Consider the following 24,462-nt stretch of genomic DNA (forward strand, 5'->3'; position numbering starts at 1 on the left):
TCACCACAGCAGCGCATCACCTTCACAGGCGACATGGGGAGCAGAGGACGTGTCCCCCACCCCTCAGTGTCAAGGAAGGCCAGCCTCGTCACAGCCGCGGGGGGCACAGACCACAGACCCAGGTGTGGGGAGCCCTCCCCACCCCCCGGTGGGCAGCCAGGCAGTGCGGTCCCATAACTGCAGGAAGACCACGGTCCCCTCCCGCCCAGCACACTGAGTGCTTCTAACACTGTCCCAAGTTTCCGTTCCCATATCAAAAGCGCCTCTTTTCTGCTGAGGCGGCAAGACCTGCCAACAAAACAAGCCGCTGGGACCCGCGTTTCTGTAACACAACGCCTTCCCTTGAAACGCACTTCAATGAATCACTGAGGTTAAACAGTATCGACAGCTGGGCTGGTGGAAGGAATCCGTGTGAAAGTCGGACAGAGGCGCTCAGGCCCCTCCCCCTGCGCCGTGTCCCAGCCCCCCGCCCAGATAGCCCCGCTCTTGATTGACAGCACCCTCCCTCCAGGCCCCCAAACGGAAAAGCAGACGCGCCTGAGATCCTGCATGCGGAGTCCCTCCTTGCGAAGTGATCCCTTTAGGAGCGAGGGAGCCAGTCACCACATGTGCCCTGCATCCGGTCACGCCCTGGGGAGCCCGTGGGCCCGCAGCAGGGGCATCACCTGGGAGCCTGTTGGAAATGCAGACTGCCTCCAAATGGCCCTAACACAGGTGCTCTGTGTGCCCAGGTGGATGGCGGACGTGCTGTGGGCCCTCCCCAAGGCAGAGGCCAGGAGGAAACACATCAGCAAGAAAGATAAATGGAGCCCCGTCCATCCCTCTTCAGGAAGCCAGTCCTGAAACGTATCTGACTCCCAACAAACCAAATCTAGAAGCCGACGAGTTTAACAGAAGTTACGGGCAGAGCCTGTCAGGGCCCCGTCGGGCGCACAAAACAGGCTGTGGTTCCCTGGCCCAGACGTTCTGGAAGCCCCCGGTCACTCGGGGTCTGGGAAGACCAAGGTGGGGGCAACACCACTTCCGGGCCCCGCCCCCCAAGCTCCTTCTGAGCCCTCCTCAGCTCTCTCCGCTCCTCCAAATATCCCCAATTCCCCCACCAGCCAAGCCAGTCCAGCCGCGTCCGGGAGCCTCACGCTGCCTTGCAGCCACACCTGTTATAACGCCGTTCCTTTCACTTCAAACAACCCCACCCGGCCAGAATCCCAGCCATCCAGGATCAGTCCCTCTCGGCCACAGAGCCCTCCCTGGCTGGCCTCCACGACCCGGGCTGTTTCACAGCAGGTCTCCATTTCCCTGCAAAGTCTCCCCCAAAACTAGCTCAGGATCCTGGCTTCTCCCAGAATCTAGAATGAAGGTCACCCCCAGGGCCCAAGCAGCATCCCGGCTGAGGTCCACACCCTGCCCTCAACCCAGCCCCACATGGCCTGCCAGCAAGTGGCCTCACGGTCTCCCAGACACCTACCGGAGGATCGGAGCTCTGGAATGTTTCGGGCCAGTGCCCAGGCAGTGTCGGTGGGGAACCGCAGGAGGGAAGCCCTTGGTCCTCAGGCCAGGGAGAAGGAAGCGGAGTGCAGGCGGCTCACTGGTGCCCCGGGAGCAGGGTGTCTCCCTGCCAGTGGCCGGGCCCTGCGGGTCCCCAGGCCTCCCTCGCCCGGGCCGGATCAGCCCTGGCCTGAGTGAGCTCTGCCGTCACCAAGGGGAAGCGGCCCTTGGTTACCACTGGCCAGGAGAACACAGAAGGCAAAACAAACACTGGACTCCCTCCTCACTGCTGGGAACAATTACAAGGTAACCGGCCAGTTTTTAAAAGCCCTCCAGAAGGGAGGCTGCAGGCCCAATGGGAGGCTGGTTTGTAACCCGTTCCCTTCCCGCTGCTGCCGCTGCATCCTCCCCGAGACCCAGGGACTCTCCCTCCACCCCACTCAGGGGACGCCCAGGAACGCAAGGCTGGAGTCACAGAGGAAGCGTGGCAAACAGTCATGGGCAGGCAGTGCACCCTTCCAGTGTCCAAGGCATGTTCCAGAACGGCAGGTGGGCCCAGCCTGGCAGGTGTGGACCCCAGCCGGCATGCAGGGGCGGATTCACGACAGCACTCACCACTGCCCCCTTTCCAGATCCCCTCCCAGCAACGAACAGCTGTCTTGTTCCCAAACAAGTTGTCATGAAATGAACAGAAACTCAGCAGCGAGGAAGAGAGCGCCTGCTTGCCAGGCTCCAGCTGCGGCTGTGGGCCACCAGGACTGCCCCGGGGAGGGGCTTCAGGTACAGCCTGGGCTCTGACCCCAACTGACGCCTGTCAGTAGGCCTGAGACCCCCCCAGCCAGTCGCACACCTCCTCCTGGGAACAGAGGACGCCCCCTGCGCCCAGGGCCTTGGCTGCGTCCAGACCCCGGAGCAGAAACCGTGGAGAGGCCCCAGTGGAAACGGGGGAGGGGGAGAGCAGAGTGACACCCCAGCCCCAGCCCCAGGTCTCCCCCAGGTGGGGGGCACACGCAGGAAGAGGTTTTCTTCCCCCCACCATGGACCTGCATCTGAGCCTCAAGGTCCTCCAGGTACCGGTTCCAAGGCTCCCTCTCTTCCCTGCTCCCTCACTGGGAAGGTGGGGCACCTTCTGGGGGGCCAGACTGCTGACCTTGGATGGGGAATGTGGCAGCAGGTCCAAACCCCCGACAAACAGGACCCGTCTCACCCTCTTGAATTCCCTCACCCCACCCCACAGGGCACGCTGCTCAGTTTTCCCATCCTGCTCAAGTCACACTGTTCTCGGGGAGAAGAGTCCACCCTGGCTTCACTGGCCTCCCAGGGGACAGACAGAGACAGACAGACAGACAGAGACAGAGACAGAGAGAAAGAGAGAGAGAGACTGAGGCAGAAAGAGAGACAGAGACAGAGAAAAACAGACACAGAGAGACAGAGACAGAGAAGCAGAGAGAGACAGAGACAGAGGTAGAGATACAGAAGGACATGGATATAGAGACAGAGACACACACAAAGAGACAGAGAGAGATATACAGAGAAAGACAAAGACACAGAAAGACAGAGAGACAGAGACAGAGAGACCCACACACAGAGACAGAAAGGCAGTGAGAGACAGAGACAGAGAGACACAGAGAAAGAAGTGCAAAGGAAGCAAGGGGACGGGAAGCAGGAGGGTGGAGACCCTGCAGCCTCAACAAACTTGGGCTCCGCGCCGCGGCTGGCCCAGCGTCCCCATCAGGAGGGTGGGGCTGAGGCTCTGAGTGGGAGCTGCCTCCCATGGTGCTGGGGGGGCAGGCAGGGATGGTGGGGAGCTGGGGGCAGGGCAGGAGGTTGGGGGTGCACCTCTGCCCAGCCTCACCCTGCTCCCCCGTCCCCGCAGACAGGGTCCCCTGCAAACCAGGAAGGGCCTGAAGTTAAAACAAGTCAACGACCTCCCTGGCCGGGCAGGCCAGCGGCTCCAGAGTGAGAACCTGGGCCCCTGTGGGTGCGAGGACCTGCCTGGGCTGTGCTCTGGAACGGGGAGGGGAACCAACAGTGGCCACAGCGGCAGTGGCAGGCACCTTGAGGGCCCCCCTTTATAAAAAATCAAACCAGTACCTTTGGTGGTGAAGGCCTGGCTCACCTGAGTATCAGGTCCCCCGGCCCACCCAGCCGAGTCCCTGCCCATCTCAGAGGGACCTGGGGGCCAGCCCTGGCCGCCCCAGACGCATAGAGCTATTGTTTAGGGGGCGCTGGGCAGCGGGGGTTATACCGGGCTTAGAGTCTCAGACCTGGCTCCGGTGCGCTGGGAACTGAAGTGGGGCATTTCTAGGACAACTGGACAGAAGCTACCAGAAAGGCCCCCTCCACCTCTCACTTGAGTTGATGGAGAAGTTTCTTCCAGACCTTCAGGTGTTGACTTGGATGTTGGAGGGGGAAGGGAAGGAGACAAGAATCACTGGACTAAGACGCCAGAGCGTCCTTGGTGTGACCCCGCCCCGTCCCTGCCTCCCTTTGGGGACGTGGGCTATGGCAACCGTTGCTGCTTTACCCACCAGGAGCCCAGCTAGGGAAAAAGCCCCTTAGTGCTATCTTATGTTTGAACATCCATAAACTGGCTTTCTCTCTCTTTTTATTTTTGGCCGCACTTCACGGCATGTGGGATCTTAGTTCCCGGACCAGGGATCGAACCCGTGCCCCCTGCAGTGGAAGCGCAGCGTCTTAACCGCTGGACCGCCAGGGAAGTCCACCCACAGACTGACTTTCTCCTTGTAGTCTTTCTCCTCACACGGTGAAGGAAAATTTAAACCCTCAGGAAAAAGTACAAAGAGTCTTGACACAGCCTTGTTCTTGTCTAACCACTAATGATCCGTTCGGCAAATTCGACAGCCTGTCCCGCGAGGCAGGGCCTGGGGCGGGGCGCGCACGGAGACTGAGGCCAGCAAGCCGCCTGATGCCCACAGCCTCACAGGAGAGATGACGTCTTCAGAGAGCTACAGTAGAAGCAGGATGCGCCACCTGGGGGGCTGCTGAGACGGGTGGCGGTGGAGGAAGGGTGGAGGAGGGGTGGGACCCTCAGGGAAGTCCCCTTTGAGGCCTCCTGACCGAGGCTGGGGTTTCAGTAACAGAGATGAGCTGAGGGAAGAAGCAGGCAGACCCCGCCACCCCCTGGTGAGAGAACCCCGCCCCCCACCAGAGGCGGGCAGCTGTCTTTGGGATCCGAAGGGTAGTCAAGTGACGAGAATGCCATTTGGAAAATTTGAGCAGTAACTGGAGAGAGGGAGAGAGAGGAACAAGGTGTGGACAGCAAGGGCCTTGAACGTCATGACAGGGATTCAGGACTCAGGCACTGGGGCCAGGTGGGGAGGCGACAGATCGACAGATCAGAAAGCCTGCTCCTAAAGTTCACCCAACACCCTGCCCCGCTCCGTCGCCGGGTTTCCGGATGGAACCAGAAAGCACTCAAAACGGAGAGATGACGTCCCCTCCTTCCACAGAGCAGCTGCCCTTGCACGGCTTAACAAAAAGTGCTGTGAGGGGCAGCAGTTCCATAAATACTTTGGGGGAGGCAGGCTAAGAACCAGCAAGAAAGAATTAGAACATTTCTTTTAGGTAAACAGAAAATCTGAAGTGTGTTAACAGCCCAAGAAATACCACTTCAAACCAACATCATGAGAAAGCATCACTAATTTTTCACCTGTGAGAATGAGAGAGAGGGATTTCCCTGGCAGTCCAGTAGTTAAGACTCCAGGCTTCCACTGCCAGGGGCACGGGTTCGATCCCTGGTTGGGGAACTAAGATCCTGCATGCCGCGAGGCACGGCCCCCCCCCCCCCCGAAAAAAAGAATGAGAAAGACAATAAATACCTATTCTGCAAAGATAATGAATATACTCAAAGAGGCCAAAAAGTTCCCAGCACATAGTAGGTCCTCAGACAATACCGGATGCTTACACGGCCCTCATGACATGTGAGGCACTTTTGGGCACCTTGCCTTTCATATGTATTAATGGGTTAGGTGGTGGCTGTAATTATTACCGCCACATGACGTTCTGGTGAGCAAATCTTAACTCCAAAGGTCATTTCCAACCACTGACCACAGAACCGGATAAACACAACCTGCTTTTAAAGCACAAAGATATCTTAAAGATCACCCAATAAAAATGTTTCACTTTATACAATGGTGCAGCTGCTGCGGCAGGTAGTAAGGCAAATCCTCAAAAAGTTAAACATAGAATTACCATTCCCATATGGTCCAGCGATTCCACTTCTGGGTATAGAACCAAAAGATTTGGGAGCAGGGTCCCGAACAGATATTTGTACACCTGTGTTCACAGCAGCATTATTCACAATAGCCAAAAGGAGGAAGGAGCCCAAGCGGCTACCGACAGATGAATGGATAAGCAGTGTGGAGTGTACACACACGCTGGAATGTCATTCAGCCTTAAAAAGGAAGGTAATCGCGACACACGGCAACATGGATGCACCCTGAGGCTAAGTGAAATAAGCCAATCGCAAAAAGACAAATACTGTGTGATTCCACTCATACGAGGCACTGAGAGCAGTCAAATTCAGAGACAGAAAGTGGAAGGCTGGGTGCCATGGGGAAAGAGAATGGGGAGTTAGTATTTAATGGAGACAGAGTTTCACCTTGGGAAGATGAAGACGTTCTGGAAACGGATGGTGGTGATGGTTGCACAACAGTGTACTTAATGCCGCTGGACTCTACTCTCAAAAATGGTTAACATGGGGCTTCCCTGGTGGCGCAGTGGTTGCGAGTCCGCCTGCCGATGCAGGGGACACGGGTTCGTGCCCCGGTCCGGGAAGATCCCACATGCCGCGGAGCGGCTGGGCCCGTGAGCCATGGCCGCTGAGCCTGCGCATCCGGAGCCTGTGCTCCGCAACGGGCGAGGCCACAACAGGGAGAGGCCCGCGTACCGCAAAAAAAAGAAAAAGGTTAAAATGGTAAATTTTATGTGTATTCTACCACAATAAAAAATGCTTCATTTTATATGAAAATAAGGAAAATAAACCCGAGGCATACAAAGTGATGAAAGGGGGGTCCCTCTATCCTGATGCTAAGGGAACAAACGCTGAACAAAGCTAAGGCATTTGGCAGCCATCCCTGGTCCCACCCCATCTGCACCTTTAAGCCAATGGCCAAGGCGGCTCAGACAAGGAGCTGTTTTCCCAGGAGTCATGCTGGAGGGGAAAATTGGCAGAGACAGAATGTCACCATTTACTTGGCTAATGCGTTCCTTAGACCTCCTGGCCAATCTCTCTTCTTTTCATTTGGAATAAGAAAAAGAAGGACGTGAATACTCGCAGGCGTGCTCACATGCTGTTTCTCACTGCAGGTGCTTCACAGACCCGACCAGGAGACAGAATTGGCAGGAAATGGAGGTGGACTTCAAAAGGAAGATAAATTTATGAAAGGCCAAGCCCAAAATGGCTAAGAAGCTGGGACAGGTTGCTCTCCAGGAAATGACTCATGTCTCCCCTGCTCCCTTGGGGCTGCTCTGGGAACAGACACTGAACAGTGTAGATCAAGGTTCTTGAGGTTCTCAGGAGGAAGGCGGCATCTGGTGGATTCCCCTGCGGACCCTGAGCCTGTCAAGCCCGTCTCGGACACCTGTAGTGGCAGGTGCCTAGCATGGCCCCCAAGGGCAGCTCAATCCACAGTCGTGGGTGAAGAGCATTGGAACCAAGCCGGAATGCCACAGAGCCCAGTGACGGGGCACTCTCCTGCAGCCAGACACACTTCCTGTGGCCTCGGTCACCCTCCCTGCACTCAGGCTGCAGAGCCCAGCAGGCTGACTTCAGGCTCCAGCCACTTTAGGGAACGTGCTCTTCCAAGTTATGACCTGCTAATCGATAAATTGAACGGACTAAAAAAAGCATCTTCTCTACCTCGCAACTACATTTGAAAACCCTGACTATGACCTTGACCTTGAAACACTGCTTTCTGTGATGGTGTACTCCCTGTTCTGCCAGGCTGCCATCCAGCTCCTTTGCCAGTTTTTCCTCCTCCCCTTAAACACAGATGTTCTTGAGGGGCCCTCTTTGCATGGGCTCCTCTGCTCTCGTAGCTCCAGGGAGCATCTCTCCTTGAACTTGACACATGACCCTTATTATGACAACTGCATCATTGAACGGCATCACTCTTATGGCAACCCTGCCCCTCACTCCCACTCAGCTCTTCTCCAGACTCAAACACAGCCCCCTCCCAGCCTCTGCACCTCTGCCAAGTTCCGTCCTCGTTCTCCTGCTCGGTCACCCAGATTCAAACCCCTCATCTTCCTGGACTTCCTCTCTTCTTGGCTCCCCACATCAACACCAGTTGGTATAAATTCCCCTATAATTGCCCAAATCTGTCCCCACTCTCACAGTTCAAGTCATCATCACCCGCAAAGTTATTGCAAGAGTCTCCAAATTGGTCTCCCTGCCCACAGCCCCTCTCTGACCCCGACCGAGCTTCCTAAAACACTCTCATTTAGGTATTGGTCTTTTTTCCATTTTGAAAATTTGTAATTCAAACATGTACAAAAGAGACACATATTTTCAGCACCTAAAATGAACCACTGTCAACAGTTTGTCACATTTGCTTCTGATCCTTTTATTAGTCAAATGGTCAGAGGACTTGAAGAGGCAACTCAGAGGAAAAAAGTAAATGCAAATGGCAGATAAACTTGTACCAAAAGACGCCCAATCTGTCTAGTAAACAGGGAAACAAAAAATTAAGTACTAAGGAGCTATTGATCGCCTTGTGCCCCCCAGATTACTACACAGTCAGTAGACAGATGGTGCCTACTGCTGGAGGGCAGGGGAGGAAGTGTGCACCCACGTGACTGGTGGAATCTGAAATCTTGCAGCTTTGGGGAAACAAACTGGGGATTGACCCAGCAATTCCACTCCTGGGGCTTGGGTCACAAGAATAAAAGCATCCGGGGACTTCCCTGGTGGCGCAGTGGTTAAGAATCCGCCTGCCAATGAAGGGGATGCGGGTTCGAGCCCTGGTCCGGGAAGATCCCACATGCCGCGGAGCACCTAAGCCTGCATGCTGCAACTACTGAGCCCATGTACCTCAACTACTGAGCCCATGCGCCACAACTACTGAGCCCACGTGCTGCAACTACTGAAGCCCGCGCACCTAGAGCCTGTGCCCTGCAACAAGAGAAGCCACCGCAATGAGAAGCCCACGCACCGCAACGAAGAGTAGCCCCCACTCACCGCAATTAGAGAAAGCCCATGCACAGCAACGAAGACCCAATGCAGCCAAAAATAATTAATTTTAAAAAAAAGAATAAAAGCACTTGTACTGAGGATATCTGTATATGTGTTTATTACAGAGGCACTGCCATTTTCTGCCAGTCCAAATTAAGTGTTTCCATCATATCTGACTCATCAGGTGGACGACTCTGGTGCATCTGTACCATGAACCATTCATCACACAGCAATGAAAAACAAGGGAGAACCACACTGGAGCCTAGGGGCATTTCCACACGCATTCAGTGAGAAGAGCAGGGTAGAATGTGAAAGGCAAGCCCAATTTAATTAAATAGTGGTGTCCCCAGAGATACCTATACGTATATGCCTGGGCAGGCAGGAAGGCATGGAGCTACTCGGGGTGTCTTACCCCTAAATACAAGGTTGAGGTTAAAAAGAACTAGAAAAGAACAGACGTTGGCGAGGATGTGGAGAAACTGGAACCCTTGTGCACTGTCGGTGGGAATGTAAAATGGTGCGGCCACTGTGGAAAACAGTACGGCAGTTCCTCAAAAATCTAAAACTAGAATGACCATATTTCATTTCTGGGTAAAGACCCAAAAGAATTGAAAGCAGAGTCTCAAACAGATATTTGTACACCTGTGTTCACAGCAGCATTATTCACAATAGGCAAAAGGTGGAAGCAACACAAGTGTCCACTAAGCGATGACCGGCTAAGCAAATGGTGTAAATCCATTTGAACCTTAAATATTAATTGACCTTAAAAAGGAAGGAAATCCGGTCATAGGTTACAACATGGATGAACCTTGAGAACATTATGCTAAGTGAAATAAGCCAGTCACAAGAAGACAAATACTGTGTGATTCCACTTATATGAGGTACCGAGAGTACCTCAGATTCATAGAAACAGGAAGTAGAAAGGTGGATGCCAAAGGCTGGGGGAGGGGGAAACGGAGTTGCTGTTTAATGGGGACAGAGTTCCAATTTTGCAAGATGAAAAGAGTTAGGGAGCTGGATGGTGGTGATAATTGCACAACATCATGAATGTACTCAACACTAGTGTACACTTAAAAATGGTTAAGATGTTGTTATGTTCTAACTCGAAAAGATACATGCACCCCAATGTTCAGAGCAGCACTATTCACGATAGCCAGGACATGGAAGCAACCTAAATGTCCATCGACAGATGAATGCATAAAGAAGATGTGAGATACACACACACACACACACACACACACAATGGAATATTACTCAGCCATAAAAAAAGAATGAAGTAATGCCATTTGCAGCAACATGGGTGGATCTAGAGATTATCATACTAAGTGAAGTAAGTCAGACAAATATCATATGATATCACTTATATGTGGAATCTTAAAAAACAATGCAAGTGAACTTATTTACAAAACAGAAACAGATTCACAGACATAGAAAACAAACATGGTTACTAAAGGGGAAAGGTGGGGAGGAGGGATAAATTACGAGTTTGGGATTAACATATATACACTACTATATATAAAATAGATAAGCAACAAGGACCTACTGTATAGCACAGAACTATACTCAACATCTTGTAATAACCTATAATGGAAAAGAATCTAAGAAAGAATATATATATAATATATATATTATATATATATGAATCACTTTGCTGTACACCTGAAACTAACACAACAATGTAAATCAATTATACTTCAATTTAAATAAAAAAGAAAAAAAAAGATGGACTGAATGTGTCCCCCCAAAACTCATATATTGAAATGCTAACCCCAAAGTGATGGTTTTAGGAGGTGGGTCTTTGAGAGGTAATTAGATCATGAGGGTGGAGCCCTCACAAATATAATTAGTGCCATTATAGAAGAAACACGAGAGAGATGATCTCTTTTTCACTGCCACGTGACTACACAATAAGACAACTGTCTGCAAACCAGGAAGAGGGCTCTCATCAGACACCAGCTCTACCACCTCCCTGATCTTGGACTTCCCAGCCTCCAGAACTGTAAGAAATGTCTGCTGTTTAAGCAGCCTTGTCTAGAGTATTCTGTTTTTTCAGCCCAAGATCACGAAGACAAACTTCTGAGACAAGCACCAAAGACTGTTCCCACGCTGACCTCAGCCCACTTTGTCACAGAACGGCTTTCTCAAACGGTTCACATGCTCCTGCAGCTGCTCCTGTCCCCCAGTTTGGTTCACACACATGTCCGTGCTACTCCACGCCATCCACCCGCTTGGAAGACCATCACTACAGAACCAGGCAGACCCTCCGGAGCCCTCTGCACGTTCTCCATCACCTTAAACACCTAACTGAGCAACCACAGGGCGCAGTCCCTCACCTTTCCGTGAGCTCATGTTAGACTTTGATACAAACCCTCCCCATGTGCCCGGCGCCCTAACGCAGACACCTAGCGACTGATTAAAAACTTTGGTGAGGGGCTTACCTGACGGCACAGTGGTTGGGAGTCCGCCTGCCGATGCAGGGGACACGGGTTCGTGCCCCGGTCCGGGAAGATCCCACATGCCGCGGAGCGGCTGGGCCTGTGAGCCATGGCCGCTGAGCCTGTGCGTCCGGAGCCTGTGCTCCGCAACGGGAGAGGCCACGACGGTGAGAGGCCCGCGTACCGCAAAAAAAAAACAAAAAACAAAAAAAAAAACAACTTTGGTCAGAAAGGGCACCCCATGTACCCCCAAATGGTGGCCTGAGACCCACACAGCCCATCAGGTTTCTCCTTTTCTCTGCACAGATGTGTGGCCGCCTGCTCCTGGGCTACTCTGAACCAGCTGTCCATCATCCAGGGCAGTTCTCCTCCCTGGACTCGAAGGCAGCAGGCCCAGAAGAAACCCTAAAAGCTCCAGAGCATCAACGTTTCGAGAAGAAAATGTCTGTAGATGACACCAGCTGCCGAATGTTCTCCACACCCCTCCCACGGCACACGTCCGCACTCAAGCCCCCCATCCTCCAAGGCCGAGATCTCGGAGGCCTCCTGGACTCCGCCCTGGCTTCCGGTTGGCTGTCAGGCTCACCTCCCAAGACAATCTCCACCCCACGGCCTTCTGCACCCTCTCACCTGTCCCCTCCACCACCCCCATCGCCTTTCCAGAACACTCCCCACCCACAGGGTCGTTCCCCTCCTGGTCTGGCATGAAGTCAACTGACCGCGGGGCACACACCCTCCATCCATTCGGGATCTCACCTTTGCCTTCCTCTCCACCTGCATGTGCCCCCTCGCCCTGGGAACCCCTCAGCTGGGGCCACCCGACCCTAATGCAGAACTGAACCACCTCTGGTTCCCCCTGTCCTGCTTCTCACCCTCAGAACTCTTCCAGCAACCTGCCTGGGACGCCTCCCCCACCACCCCGTGCCCCCCCCCCCCCCCCCCCCCGCCACCGAGAACTCTCCTGCACTCCATCAGAGCTTGGGCAAATCTTTCTACCATTTACCAACAACTCCAGGAAATGCAGGCTCCACACGGGCTGGCTTAAGATAGAACAGTGGTTCTTAACAGGGCTGATTTTACCCCCAGGGGATATTCGGCCAGGTCTGGGGACATTTCTGATGGTCACAAGCTGGGTGACATCCAGTGGGTGGAGGCCTGGGATGCTGCAAAAAAATTATCCTGCCCGTAAGGTCAACAGTGCAAGGTTGAGAAAGCCAGAGACAGAGTGGGCTTCGGATGAAAGGACACAGTGCATCCCTGGGACAAAACCACCTTCGTGTGGCCAGAAGCACAACCCCGGACACCCTTATCTGTGACTCTGCATCAGGGCAAGGCCACGCCTGGAGGCAGGTGGCGGAGGAGGAACTCAGTGCACATCCCAACACCGTCACCAGCCTCCTCTGTCATCCTGAGCAAGACGTTCGGCCTCTCTCATTCGGGCGTGAGGTTTCCACGTCTATAAAACAAAGAGTCGAAGGAGATCAGCTCTTCCCCAAAGTGGTCTGGACAGATCCTTAAGCACCTAAAAAACTGTTTCTGAGTTTGGGGAAATATTATACCCCCTTCTAGAGACTCCCAGGGCCCATCCGCATCTTAAAGGCTCTGAGAAGTCCTGCAGGCGAGGAGCTTGGCAGATTTCAACACTAGTGGTTCCCACCCTGGAAGAGAAGGGGACGTTCTTCCCACACACTTTCCTGCCACATCCCGAGGGACAGCAGTTTGAAGGGCCTCTGAGTCTCTCTTGGCTCTGCTGCCTCTCGATTCTACAACGAGCAGGGCCCCGCCTCCTCCCATAGCCATGTCTCTCTGGCTCTAAAGGAGGCGTGGAAGCGTGCTGCCGAGCTGCCTGTTCTACAGGGTGATACAAGGGGCTGCTTCCTGCTCTGCCAACTCTCTGTGGGGCCACCCCTGCCCCCAAGACCCCCGAGGGTAGTAGACCAAGGTCAGGGGCTTGCTTTTTTGGTGGGTCATCTTGGCGGGTTCTGAGCGTCGCTGGGCCTGTCCTCTTAATCTAGCCCAGGGTTTGGCAAACGATGATGCCATGGGCCAATGTGGCCCACAGCCTGTTTTTGTAAATAAAGTTTTATTGACACACAGCCACTCCCTTTGGTTTACAGGTTGCCTCTGGCATTCCTTCTTGCCCGCTATACCAGCAGAGTCAAGTAGTTGCAACAGGCCTAAATATTTACTATCTGGCCCTTCGAGTTTGCGAACCCTTGATCTAGACCTTAAGAAATGGTGCCTACTATGGTGTCTACAGGGGCCAAACTTCCCCCCCAAACTCCTCCAAGAGCCTGTTCTACCATCCCCAGGCCCCCGTGTCCACATGTACCTGGATGACACACAGTGACCAAAGCACAGGAAAGAAGAGCCAGGATCCTGCCGTCTGCCCACCCCACGCCCACGCCATCCGTCCCCTGCACCTGCACATCCTCTGCCACAGCCTCCCCTGGACCCCAGTGATGCCCCTCCCTTCACAAACCAGAGCTCATTTACAGCAGAATACATCAGCCTTTTCTTGGTTATGCACCCCATTTGCAAACTTTTGAGCACGTATCCTCTGAAGGACATATATTGTGCATGCATTCTTCTCACATGCTTCTGTATCGATAGATGACATGCATTATGAAACACACACCCAAAAAGACAGAAATTAAACAGGAGGAAATAAAAGTCAAAATAAAGCTACAAATTTCTATCTACACCCTGGCAGACCATCTCGGAAGCAGCCACTCTGGAGGCGGCTGGCTCAGGTGTCACCCGGCGCCCCCAGGTGCTCAGCACTCAGACAAGGGGGCTCTGCTCATCCCCAACCAGTGGCAGCAGATGAGGACGCACCCTGACACCCAGGCCTGAGCGTCTGCCCCGGTCGGCGGGGGGGGGCCTGGGATCTCAGGACCCGGGAGCCTCGCCCACCTGGCTGCAGCAGGAAGGGAAGGATTAGGGACCCCCCAGAGAAGGCGCCAGCTGCTCCCAAGGCAGTGAACACCACGGCGCATCCAGGGGGATTTTTATGTTTTGACTCAGAGGCAATAAGTCTTTCAAATTAAACCAACGCAGACTAAACTGCAGTAATGAGGAAAGCCCCTTCCAAACCGTCGGCCGGGGGTTACCACTGCCAGGCGAGTGGGAGGGAAGACGGCTGCGGTGGGGCTGGGGAGCCGGGGGCAGGGGAGCAAGGGGGACTTTGCCCAGCGGCTCCTTTCTGGAAGGTGGGCACTGCAGCTGCAAGAGAGCAGGTGGGCACAGCGGCTTTGGGGGTCCTCAGACTCGCTCGCCCCCCAGTTCCTGGGCTGGGGCCCCCGGCCCTCACTCCCATCCTTCCAGGCCAGCCCGCCCACCAGGAAAACACTGGGCCAGAGGCAGGCAGTGACCCTGGAGGAGGGAGGTCCCATCTCACCTTCTTAGCCACTACTCAGGGGGCCATTTGGGCCACCATTCAGACCCCACCCACTGATTTCTGCCGGCACGTCAGGCGGCTCCGAGGGGCGATGCTTCCTTACCTAAGAAATCTCACGGGCACCAGAGGCCCCCCCACATGCAACCACAGGCAGGTAGAGCAAATTCAGCCCCACAGAGAATATCCTGCCGGACCGCTGCAATGCCAGCCGCCAGCCCAGCCGTGCTCCTGGCGACCGAGGGGACACAGGAGGTGTGGGGGGAGCGGGCGGGTTACTAAGACCTCACGGACCTCAGCTTGTAGCATCTTCTCTGCTCCCGGGAGGAGCCAGGGCAGACGAGGGGATCCGGATACCTCTTCCCTCGAGTTTTTATGGAGAAAAAAAATTCAACCGCAGGGAGTTTTGTGCCAGCCCAGGAAGCAGGGCCACCCAAGTGAAAAGGCGGCCTCACCGGGCAGCCAGCTGCTTTTAGAAACACACCCTGCTCATCCGCCACAAACATTCGCCGGCAGCTAAAAGAGGGAAGTGAACAAAACAGCTCTCCGGATAAGACAAGGGCTGAGAGGATGCTGGGGGCAAAGCTAATGATAGGATCCAACTCCGCCACCCAAATGTGTCCAGACAGCCTCATGTGGAGAGGGCTGCGCAGGTGAGCGTGCCAGGCTGTCACAGGAGGAAGCGGGAGGGGGAGGGGGCTCCCCCCACCCCACGCCCGGGGCCCGCGGCCCGTGGCCAGGCTCTGCGCTGGGCCCTCCTGAGGTCCCGGCCCCAGGCCCCCTCCCAGCCGGGGTCTTCCCAAACGCTCATCTGATTGCATTGCTTCCCTGATTAAAACCATCTGGAGGGCATCCACGAGACATATAGGTCACCTAGGCAAGTTTACCAAGTGTCTGCTATGTACCAGGCACGGGGCCACCTCAAGGACGACGGTCAAACTCTCACATATGAAGGCGTTTTATGACCCGGTTCTGCCTGCCTTCCTGGCCTCATCCCGGCCCCCTTCCCTGCCCCTGCCCTTCCCGAACACCCAGAAGAAAATATGCACGCTGTCCCTAACAAGTTGGGGTGGGCAGCTGAGCCGTCTGCCCAGCACCGGGCTTCTCTTGTTCTGGTGTTGCAGCTCGATTCTGTCTTGGACTCCCTGACCCCAATCCTGGCCCCGGGCCCTAGGGGTGGGTACACAGCCTCGGTCTGCTGCATGGGGACATCACCCACCCTTGTGACAGTGAGTATGCAGGCCAGCCAGAGCCAGTCCTGAAACTTTTGCTTAAATGACCTTCTGAGAATGAGGCCAGGAAGAAAGAAAACAGATGCTTAAACAGAGAGAGAGGTAATTACTGATGCCAGGGTTTCAGCTTCTGGATCCAGCTGTGCCTGAAACCCCAGGACTTTTTAGCCGCTTACAGTTCAGCAAACCACTTGCCTTTTGCTTAGGTTGTGTGGATTGAGTTTTTTTTATCTCTTGCGACTGGAAAGTTCTAACCGACCCAACAAGCCAAGCTTTTTAAAGACTCCACTTCTTTGCTCATGTTGTTTCTTCCACCTGGAACGTCCAGGCTTTCTTATCAGGTTTCTTCCCATGTGTACTTTGAGATTGGACTCAGATTCCCTCTGGAAAGCCTTCCCAACCACTCCCCGGTGTCATTTCAATGCCTCTATGCTGTGTCTTACGCTGTTGTACCCGTGTGCTCTTTCCGTCTGTTCACGTGTTCCTCAGATATGTCCTGGACAGCCAAGCCCTGGCCCTCAGTCCGCTCGGTCCAGGTGGAGAGATGCTGTGACTACTGATTTTCTCACCTGTCCCGCTGTCCTTGCAGGCAGGGACCAGGCTGCTCTCACCGGGCACACAGCAGGATAATGTCTGCAGAAGGAGGGAGCAGCCCTGCCTCTCAGTGGTGCACCTTATCCATGGCCACACTGTGTGTGATGAAGGGGCAGAAATCCAAGCCCGTCCAGGAGCAAACCCCGGACCATCAATCCATCCAGAACCCGGCCACCCTCACCACCTCGCTGCTCCCTCCCTGGCCCCAGCACCAGCTTCCTCTGCCCTGACTGCCCTGTGGTTTTGCTCGGGGTTGGGGTGGGGGGAGAAGCAGGTGCCTCACAGCCCCACCTCCTTGTTCCTCCCCCCGACCCTCCCACGCTGTGTCCTGCCTCACTGGCCTTCTTGCTGTTCCTGCCACACGCCAAGCTCCTAGCTCAGGGCCTTTGTACCTCCCAAGCCCTCTCTGCCTGGTACACTGAGCCTGGGTACCCAGATGGCTATTCCCTCACTTCCATCAGGCCTCTGCTCTGGTTGCCTCATCACAGCCACCCCACTTTAAATGGCCACCGTTCTTTGCCCCCAGAACTCCTGCCTCCACACTTTCCAATGACATCCACTTGGTTGTCTGCTTAGGGCCTGTCCCCCTATAAGAACGCCTGCCTCGTGAGGACAGGTGTCTTGTTCACTGCTGTGTCCCAGGGCCTGGAGCAGCGCCTGGCACACAGTAGGTGTTCAGGGAGTACCTGTTGAATGAGAGCGGCTCTTTCCATTCTGAGAAGCCACTGGCCCTCACCACCATGTTCCGCAGAAGCAGGGTCTAGGCTCCCCTCCTACACCACTTTCCTAAAGGGGGTGGTGAGGCATCCATATATCTGCCCCCGACCTGCTCTGGAACCTTCCTCCAACTGACCTGCAGACCCTTTATTCCTTGAGAACTCAGTCCCCAAACAAAGCAAGAGCTCATTCCTTCACAGCCCAAACCATCCTTAAGTGTGCCCGGCCGGGTGGTACCCAGAGACAGGGGCAGCCTCGGTCCCTTCCCTCCTCCCGCACCAGCTCCTCTTTGCTGGAAATCCCGGGAGCAGAAGCAGCTCTGCCAGCTGTACAGCCCGAGCCCCGGGGCCCCAGCTTCCAGTGTCCACATAAGCCCTCCATTCAGGGGGCAGCAGCCGGCGGGGCAGGGGGCTGGCTCCCAGACGGGGCTCCCGCGGCCCCCCACTGCCCGTTGGCACAGACCGGCTCACGAGATGCCTCCCATCACAGCCCCGTCCCTGCTGCCCTCACCCACTCGGTTTTCCAAGAAAGAATGTGTCTGGTCTGGCCCCGACGATGCCAGCCCCGAGACACGGAGAACAGACTTGTCCCGAACACGACTGTCTGGACACTGTCTGGCCCCATGTCGGCTCTAAGAGGTCAGGGGTCACAGGAGTTATCGTCCCAGAGAGCTGTGGCTCCGAGGCGGTCACGCCCGTTCCCAGGGAGTGTCTGGGCGCCGGGGCGTGATGCTGGCCGCCTCTCCACCGCCAGGAACCACACACAAAGTTCCCTTTATGGGAACAAGGCGGGCCCGGGCATTGGCAGTTTCGGCCTCAGGGAAACTCAGGTTTGGGTTTTCTCTGAGGGCACAACCGGGCCTTTGTCTTGACTTTGCCCATCCCCACCCGGGGCTGGCCTCCTTGCTGGGTACACGGCATCCAGGACTCAAGCCCTTCCAAGCTGACCCTTCCGAGGCTGGGCGCCAAGACACACCACCGAAGACAGCACAAGGGATGTTCCCCACCAAAACCTCACCGGGGACCTACTAGGCACTGAACGACGGAATCGCAGTGGGACCTGCTACAGAGGAGGGTGGCAGATGTGACAAAGCTAATTAGGCCAATTCACTGATGCTAGGAATTGCTGAGAGCCCCACTACGTGCTAGTGCTGTACCTGCAAAGCGCCGTCCACCTGGAGCCCATTTCAACTGCATCCGACACTCCAACTAGTTAAGAAAAGCATGAACGTGTGATTACCCAGCAGGGATTCAGCCCCCTACTTTGGTACACAAAAAAGATATGGCCTACAAAACCTAGGAGAAAAGAAATGGAAGAAAACCTAGGAGAAAAGAAATGGAAGAAAACCTAGGAAGTGTGACCGAATGGGGCAACCAGGATGCCCCGGGGAAGAATTCGGGGGCCGAGGGGAGCTGGCATACATCAAGCCTGCGTGTGAACCCCTCTCTGGGGTCTATATCCCGGTTCTCCTTCTTGCAGGAAAAGTCCCCCCGAATTTCCCACTGGCCACAGGGAGGAAGAATCCGAGCGGAGGGAGGCAAGAAGTCCACGGTCCCACGGTTCTGAGGTCCCACGGTTCCGAGGTCTGGCGCTCGGCCCCTGCCGTCTGCTAGCACGGCAGCAGAAAGGTATTGCTCATCACCACGGGAGCCCGGCAGCGGGATGTCGATGGCGTGGACATCATCAATTGTCTTGCTGAGGCCCAGGGTGCTTTAAGGACCTGCCAAGGCCACCTCCCCAGAATCTGCCCAGCTTGGGCTCCTGGTGCCCAAAAACCCAGGGGCGGCCAGGTGTGAGAAAGAAACCACCTCCTTGGAGGGAGATGGGCCTGGTGTTGTCCCTTCTCTGCTCTGTGCACATCTGGGTTCCATGAAGCCTGAAAATTAAGCCCAAGTTAAGCTCTCTGTGGCAGACAGGGTTCCAGGCCTGGGGGAGGGGCAGTGCTGCCCAGCACTGACTCTGGGCACCAGGCAATGTCGAAGCATGGACCTTCGGGGTCAGCCTCGCACCCGGGCCACACAGCAAGCCTCTTCCAAGACCCACCATGATCTCTGCCAGCAGGCCCTGGGGGGTGGCTCCCCAGGCCAGCCAGGGGGAGAAACAGAAAAACCCCAGCGATTCTGCGGAAGGAGCATCCCCTCGGCTTCAGCCCAGCAGGAATTAGCCTGTTCCATCTGGACAGTCAAAGCTGCCAGCCCAGCTAGGGCACTTCAGGGAGCGGAAAAGGTCGGATGCTCAGACCGAGGGTCGGGAGTATGGATTTCCTCTTTCTGATATGGTCAAGGGAAGGAGGGCCACTGGCAGACGCATCCGGCAGGCGCTGCCGCAGGGGTGACAAAGTCCTCGACGGCCAGAGAGGGGAGGGGCAGCCACCCCGCCCCTGCACATGCACTGCCCCTCCACAGACAGCATCAAAGAATGACGGCCAGACACTGTCACCACGGGGAAGGTCACATGTGGGTCAGTGCCGGCAGCACGGGAAGGGAGTGACCTATTTCCAAGGCCCATTCAGGAACCTCCCTGCAAACCCAGACGTCTGACGCAGCCAGACAACAAAGGACAGGGGGCTGGGGGGAGGGCTGGAGGTGTCTGATGGTGCAACGCGGCACGCCCCTCCATCACGGGGGCCGCCCACCGCTGCAGCTCGGCCTGCTGACCATCGCAGGGGCCGGAGCGCATGTACACCCCCGCCTGCATTAGCTCTCCTCACCCTCCGGGTTATTCTGCCACTTTTTATACTCCGTGGAACCAGAGGTGGTCCTGGCCTCTCCAGAATTCGGCCCAGGACCTCAGAAGCACATCTCTCCCCAGCATATATGCCACTTCTCACGAGGCTTTGAGAAACATGTGTCACCCCGGGTCTTATTCATAGAAATCCCTTCTCGATCAACATCAAGTCAGGACTTTGAAATCCCACTTTGCCAAGAGGTCGAATCACGATACCAACTGGGGAAGAATAACAAACGGGAATCTGTCGGCAACTTGTGGAAGGGAGAGACAGGCGTGGGCTTCGGAGTTCAAATCTCAGCTCTGACCCCTCCCCAGCTATGACCTGAGATGTTCTGGGCCTCAGTTTCCCCAGCTGTAAAACAAGGACCATAGCCATCTGTCTCACAGGGACGGTTTGAGGGTTGGACGATGCTGGGATACACGCATCCCAGTGCCTGGTACACACCGAGCGCTCGCTAACGACGAGCTACAGAGGTGGGGCCAAGACAAAGAAGGAGCCCAGGCACCAGGGGCTGAGCCCCAAGGGTCTGGGTCGTTAACAAAGAGCCACTCATGCCCCTCACAGGACGGGAGCTCAGGAAGAGCAGGTCCTGAAATCCCCTGCCTGACGCTATGCCTAGGTGTGAGTTACCCGGGAGGGCCCTCGCCCACCTGTGAAACAGACTCATCGTGGCTGCTGCCCCAGAGGGGGAGAGGCTGTAGTGAATAAATGAACAGCGAGGGCCCAGGACAGGGCCACACGGTGAACACTTGGTCAGCAGCGCTCACTGGCGTTGATCTTGCTGCTGCTGCCGCATCCCCAGCCCCACTCTGCCCAGAGACTGTGTCCCGAGGTACCCGCTGCAGCTGAACAAACCTCTCCATGAACTCGGCAATGCCCCCTGGCCAGGACAATGCCCCCGTTCCTGTCTCTCACGACTCAGCATGATTTCCCATCGTAACATCGCTGAAATCAGGCTGGTGTTGAAGTCCAGGGCTCGTTACAGGTACAATCAGAGGCTCACTACAGAATGCCGAATCCTCCTCTCGACGGGTCACAGACGTGACGCAACACAGCATCAATGAGCGGCCCGTGTCTGTCTCCCGCACTGGCTCATGAGCTTCTGGAACAGCTCTCTTACCCATTTTTGGCTGAAGAGTCAGTGTTCACTGAAGGTCTGAGAACCGAACTGCTGAAACACCTCTCTCTCGGGTACCAAGGTGATGCCTAACAGGTCAGGGGGAGTTTAGATCAAGTGCAGGGCCTGCTCCCCCCTGAGAAAGGGCCCAGGTACTTGGAGGCCATTCTGTACCATCCAGGATATTTGGAATTCCACCACACACACATGCGTTCTTTGTCAAGACTTCTGGCTTCACCCTCCATGTACCACTAACCCAGAAACTTGACACTCTAAAGAATCGGCTAAGCCCAAGGAATGCAAATGTTTAAGGTCCACTGCCTGTGATGCCTCTGTAGACTAAACTGAGGAGGTTTAAGAGCTTTTTCCAGCTGTGTGTGTGTGTGTGTGTGTGTGTGTGTGTGTGTGTGTGTGTGTGTGTGTGTGTGTGTGTGTGTGTGTGTGTGTGTGTAGAAGAAGGTTCAAAAGAAAATAGGACTATTTCCAGTACCTGTAATTACACTGCTACCGGTCCCACTGCCTTGGCCTGGGGAGGGGGTCAGAGACTCAGGAATTGAGACGTGAACGGAGCAGAGGAGAAGCAAGATGACTATTTTTAAAGGTGAGGACGGTCTTCCACTGGAGCCTGACCTCTCCCGGTCACGCCAATCTTTCATGAGCAGAGCTTCCTGTAATTCCGTTCCACGAAAACCAGCCACGGTGGGAGGCGTGGCTTCAAAAACACCAGTGATGTAAATGAAAAGTCCCCGCAAGGAAACAAGAGACACGGAGCCCACCATCCAGGGCACCGTCAAAAGGAAGGGCGTGATCAGTGGGAGTGCGGGGCAGCCACACAGGGGTGCAGTCAGCCCCTACAGCCGGGGTAAAGTGATGGCTGAAAACGAATCCACTGATTCAGCCCCATCGTGTTCCACGCAGTCTTAGGTGTCAGGCTGCCTAAGTAGGTAGATGGAGCCCCCGCCCTCGTGGAGACAGACAGTCCAAAGAATCTGAGCTAATATGAGCTGATTAGATCAAGGATGCTAACCTTCCCATGGCCAGTGAAGAGGCTGCCTAGCTCATTCATTCATTCATTCATTCCTCCAACAAGTTCCCACTGAGGCCCCACCAGGTCCCAGCCAGTGCGCTAGGCAGGCACCAGGACCTGACCATGATACCCAAGATCTTGCCCTGGAGGGTGTTTCAGGGGCTCCCACCACATCCCCCAAGACTCCCACGGCCCCTCCTGGATTCCTTACAAACCCCAAGGCCCAGCTCTGTATCACCAGTTCCCAGGGTGAATCCACCTGGCTGGGGGAGGGAGGGAGGGAGGAAGATAGAGATGCACCCGACATACAGAGGGCAGTCCTGGCCGGAGAAACAATAATGGTTAATTATCACCCTCCAGTCTATCTTACTGCTGCTATAACCACCCTGCCTAGAACAATGGCCAGGACATAGTGCGTGCTCAGTAAATATTTATAGAAGGAGGTTTCCGCCATGTAAATTTAAGAGGGAGACAAAGAGAAACCAAAGATGGGTGGTGGGGGGGTGCCCAGAAACAGTGAGAAACAGACACCAACCTGGACATCTGGAAGCCTGGGCAGAGAACTCTGGCCCTGTCCTGAGCAGGTAAGTCTGTCTTACCTTCCAAAAGAAGTCACCTGACCCAATGGGCTTGAAGAATGGATTCCTCTCCACCCTTCTGAGAGTCCTACCTCCAACTCCAGGACCAAGCGGGCAGGTGGCCAGCCCAGGGCCAGGCCCAGCCAGGGTCCTCCCAGGAGGTCTGGGGGTGGATGCTTGGGGACAGGAAAGGCGGAGAGGCAGCAGCTCAGGTGGCCAAAGGACCAGCGGGTGTGGACTCAGGAGGTCGTTCCAACTGGGCTGTCCTGTCTCCTCCCAACAGGCTGGACAGTGCTTTGAAGCCCCGCCCTTCAAGAAGTGGCCCTACCAACATCACCCCTGAACCAAACCGCACAAGACACGCCTGGGCCTGGGGGGAGCCTGCACGTCAAAGCCCCAGAAAATCCATCACCCGCTGCCACTGAAATCCAGCTGTGCTCTGCTCCTTCCCGGCCGCTGCGACCCCCTCTCTGATCCAGGTGGACACCCGAGGCCTTCTCCCCACTCACAATCAGCCTCGCAGGGCAGGACTTCACCAAGCTCCTAACCCCGGGCGGCCCCCACCTCCTCCCCAACTTCAGAAGGGGACAGCGTCAGCCCGGGGTCCCGAGGGGGGAGGGGGCTGCACTGTCCTTGTCCTTCCAGGCGGCCTCCTCTCCTGCAGTCCAAGGCCCCAGATGAGGAGTAGCCACTGGGGGTGAAGCCCTGCCCTGAGGGAGGCGCGGCGTGTCCCACGGGCAAGGCGAGCGGCACCTGGCCGTGGTGGTCCCGTCCGTCTCTCTCCCCAGCCTGCCGGGCCCACACTCTGCCTGCAGCCCACATGCCGCTGCTGCTTGGTGTCCGCCCTGCGCTGTCCGCTCAGCTCCCACCTCCCAGTCCCTACCTACCCTCCAGGCCGTGTTATGATTATAGCTCACGTGACTGTCCCCACCACGGACGGAAAATCCTCAGGGGTCCCTGCTGTGTCCGGAGCGCGGCAGAGACACTGACCTGGGCAAGCCGCCCGAACTGCCAGACGACCAAAGATCAATTCTCTGAATGAAGGACACAACGGCCTCCGAGGCAGCAGCCACAGGTATTTAAGTCCTTCCTTTCATCCTCGTGATGACCCTCACGCCCATTCTTACACACGTGTAAACTGAGGCTCAAGGAGGCTGAGTCACCTCTCCAGGACGAAAGCCAGAATCAAAACTCATGGTCTTCCCCGGCTGCTGGAAGCCGGACAGTAGAGGTGGCCTTGCGGGCAAACAGGAACACGGCCGGAGGGCCTCGTGTCCTACCTCCTGTCCCACCGCTGCCTCAGGCAGGGCCTACACAGCTGGGGAGGGAGCACAAGGAGGCAGGGGCCACAGGGAATGGACTGCATGGGCAGCGCAGACCCAGCGGGGCCAGACTCGGGGAGGCACGCACGGCCGCCCCCTGGCCAAGGACCAGGGGCCTCAAGGGCCTCTGGGTTCCCACGTCCATCTTCACCCCTCACCGCATCAACCCAGATCCCCGGGCTCCGCCCTCACCAGGCCACAGGAAGTGCCGGTTCCCCCCCGCCCAACATATACACACACATACACACGCATCTTCCCGGAAAGGAAGAGGGAGAGCAGAGGCTTCCTGTGGTCCCCACCTGGCTGTCAGGGGTGCGACCTTCCACAGCATCCCCTGGCTCCCCGCTGGCTCCCGGGGGACACTTGGTCAGACCCTCCCACCCACCCCGGACACTCCAGGACAGGCCCGGGGCACCGGGAAGTCCCAGAAGAGCCTGGGCGCAAAAACCCAACAACGGTTGGGACTCCCCTCAGGCCTTCGCCTGTGTCCCCGCTTCCTGTCTGTGCGACCATGGCAGGACGGAGCCCGGCATACGGACAGAGGCCGGAAGGTCAATGGAGAATAAAAAGCATCCACCCGAGAAGCCCGCGGATCTGCAAGGGCTCAAAACACATCAGTCCCCTTTCGC

The 24,462-nt window shown here is 55.9% G+C and overlaps 1 protein-coding gene across 2 annotated transcripts in view; it reads right to left on the minus strand.

The window, feature by feature from the left end:
• Window positions 1-24,462, minus strand: part of SPSB1 (splA/ryanodine receptor domain and SOCS box containing 1) — a 69,445-nt gene that overhangs the window by 26,239 nt on the left and 18,744 nt on the right. The window contains exon 1 of one of the 2 annotated variants that reach the window (XM_073796523.1): window positions 1,466-1,677. The exons of the other annotated variant lie outside the window; for it this stretch is intronic. The gene's annotated coding sequence lies outside the window, so the exon portion shown is untranslated. Of the gene's footprint in view, window positions 1-1,465; window positions 1,678-24,462 lie in introns of those variants that run through there. 2 annotated transcript variants of the gene reach the window in all.

Source organism: Tursiops truncatus, chromosome 1 (assembly GCF_011762595.2).
Source record: "Tursiops truncatus isolate mTurTru1 chromosome 1, mTurTru1.mat.Y, whole genome shotgun sequence".
Lineage (NCBI taxonomy): Eukaryota > Metazoa > Chordata > Mammalia > Artiodactyla > Delphinidae > Tursiops > Tursiops truncatus.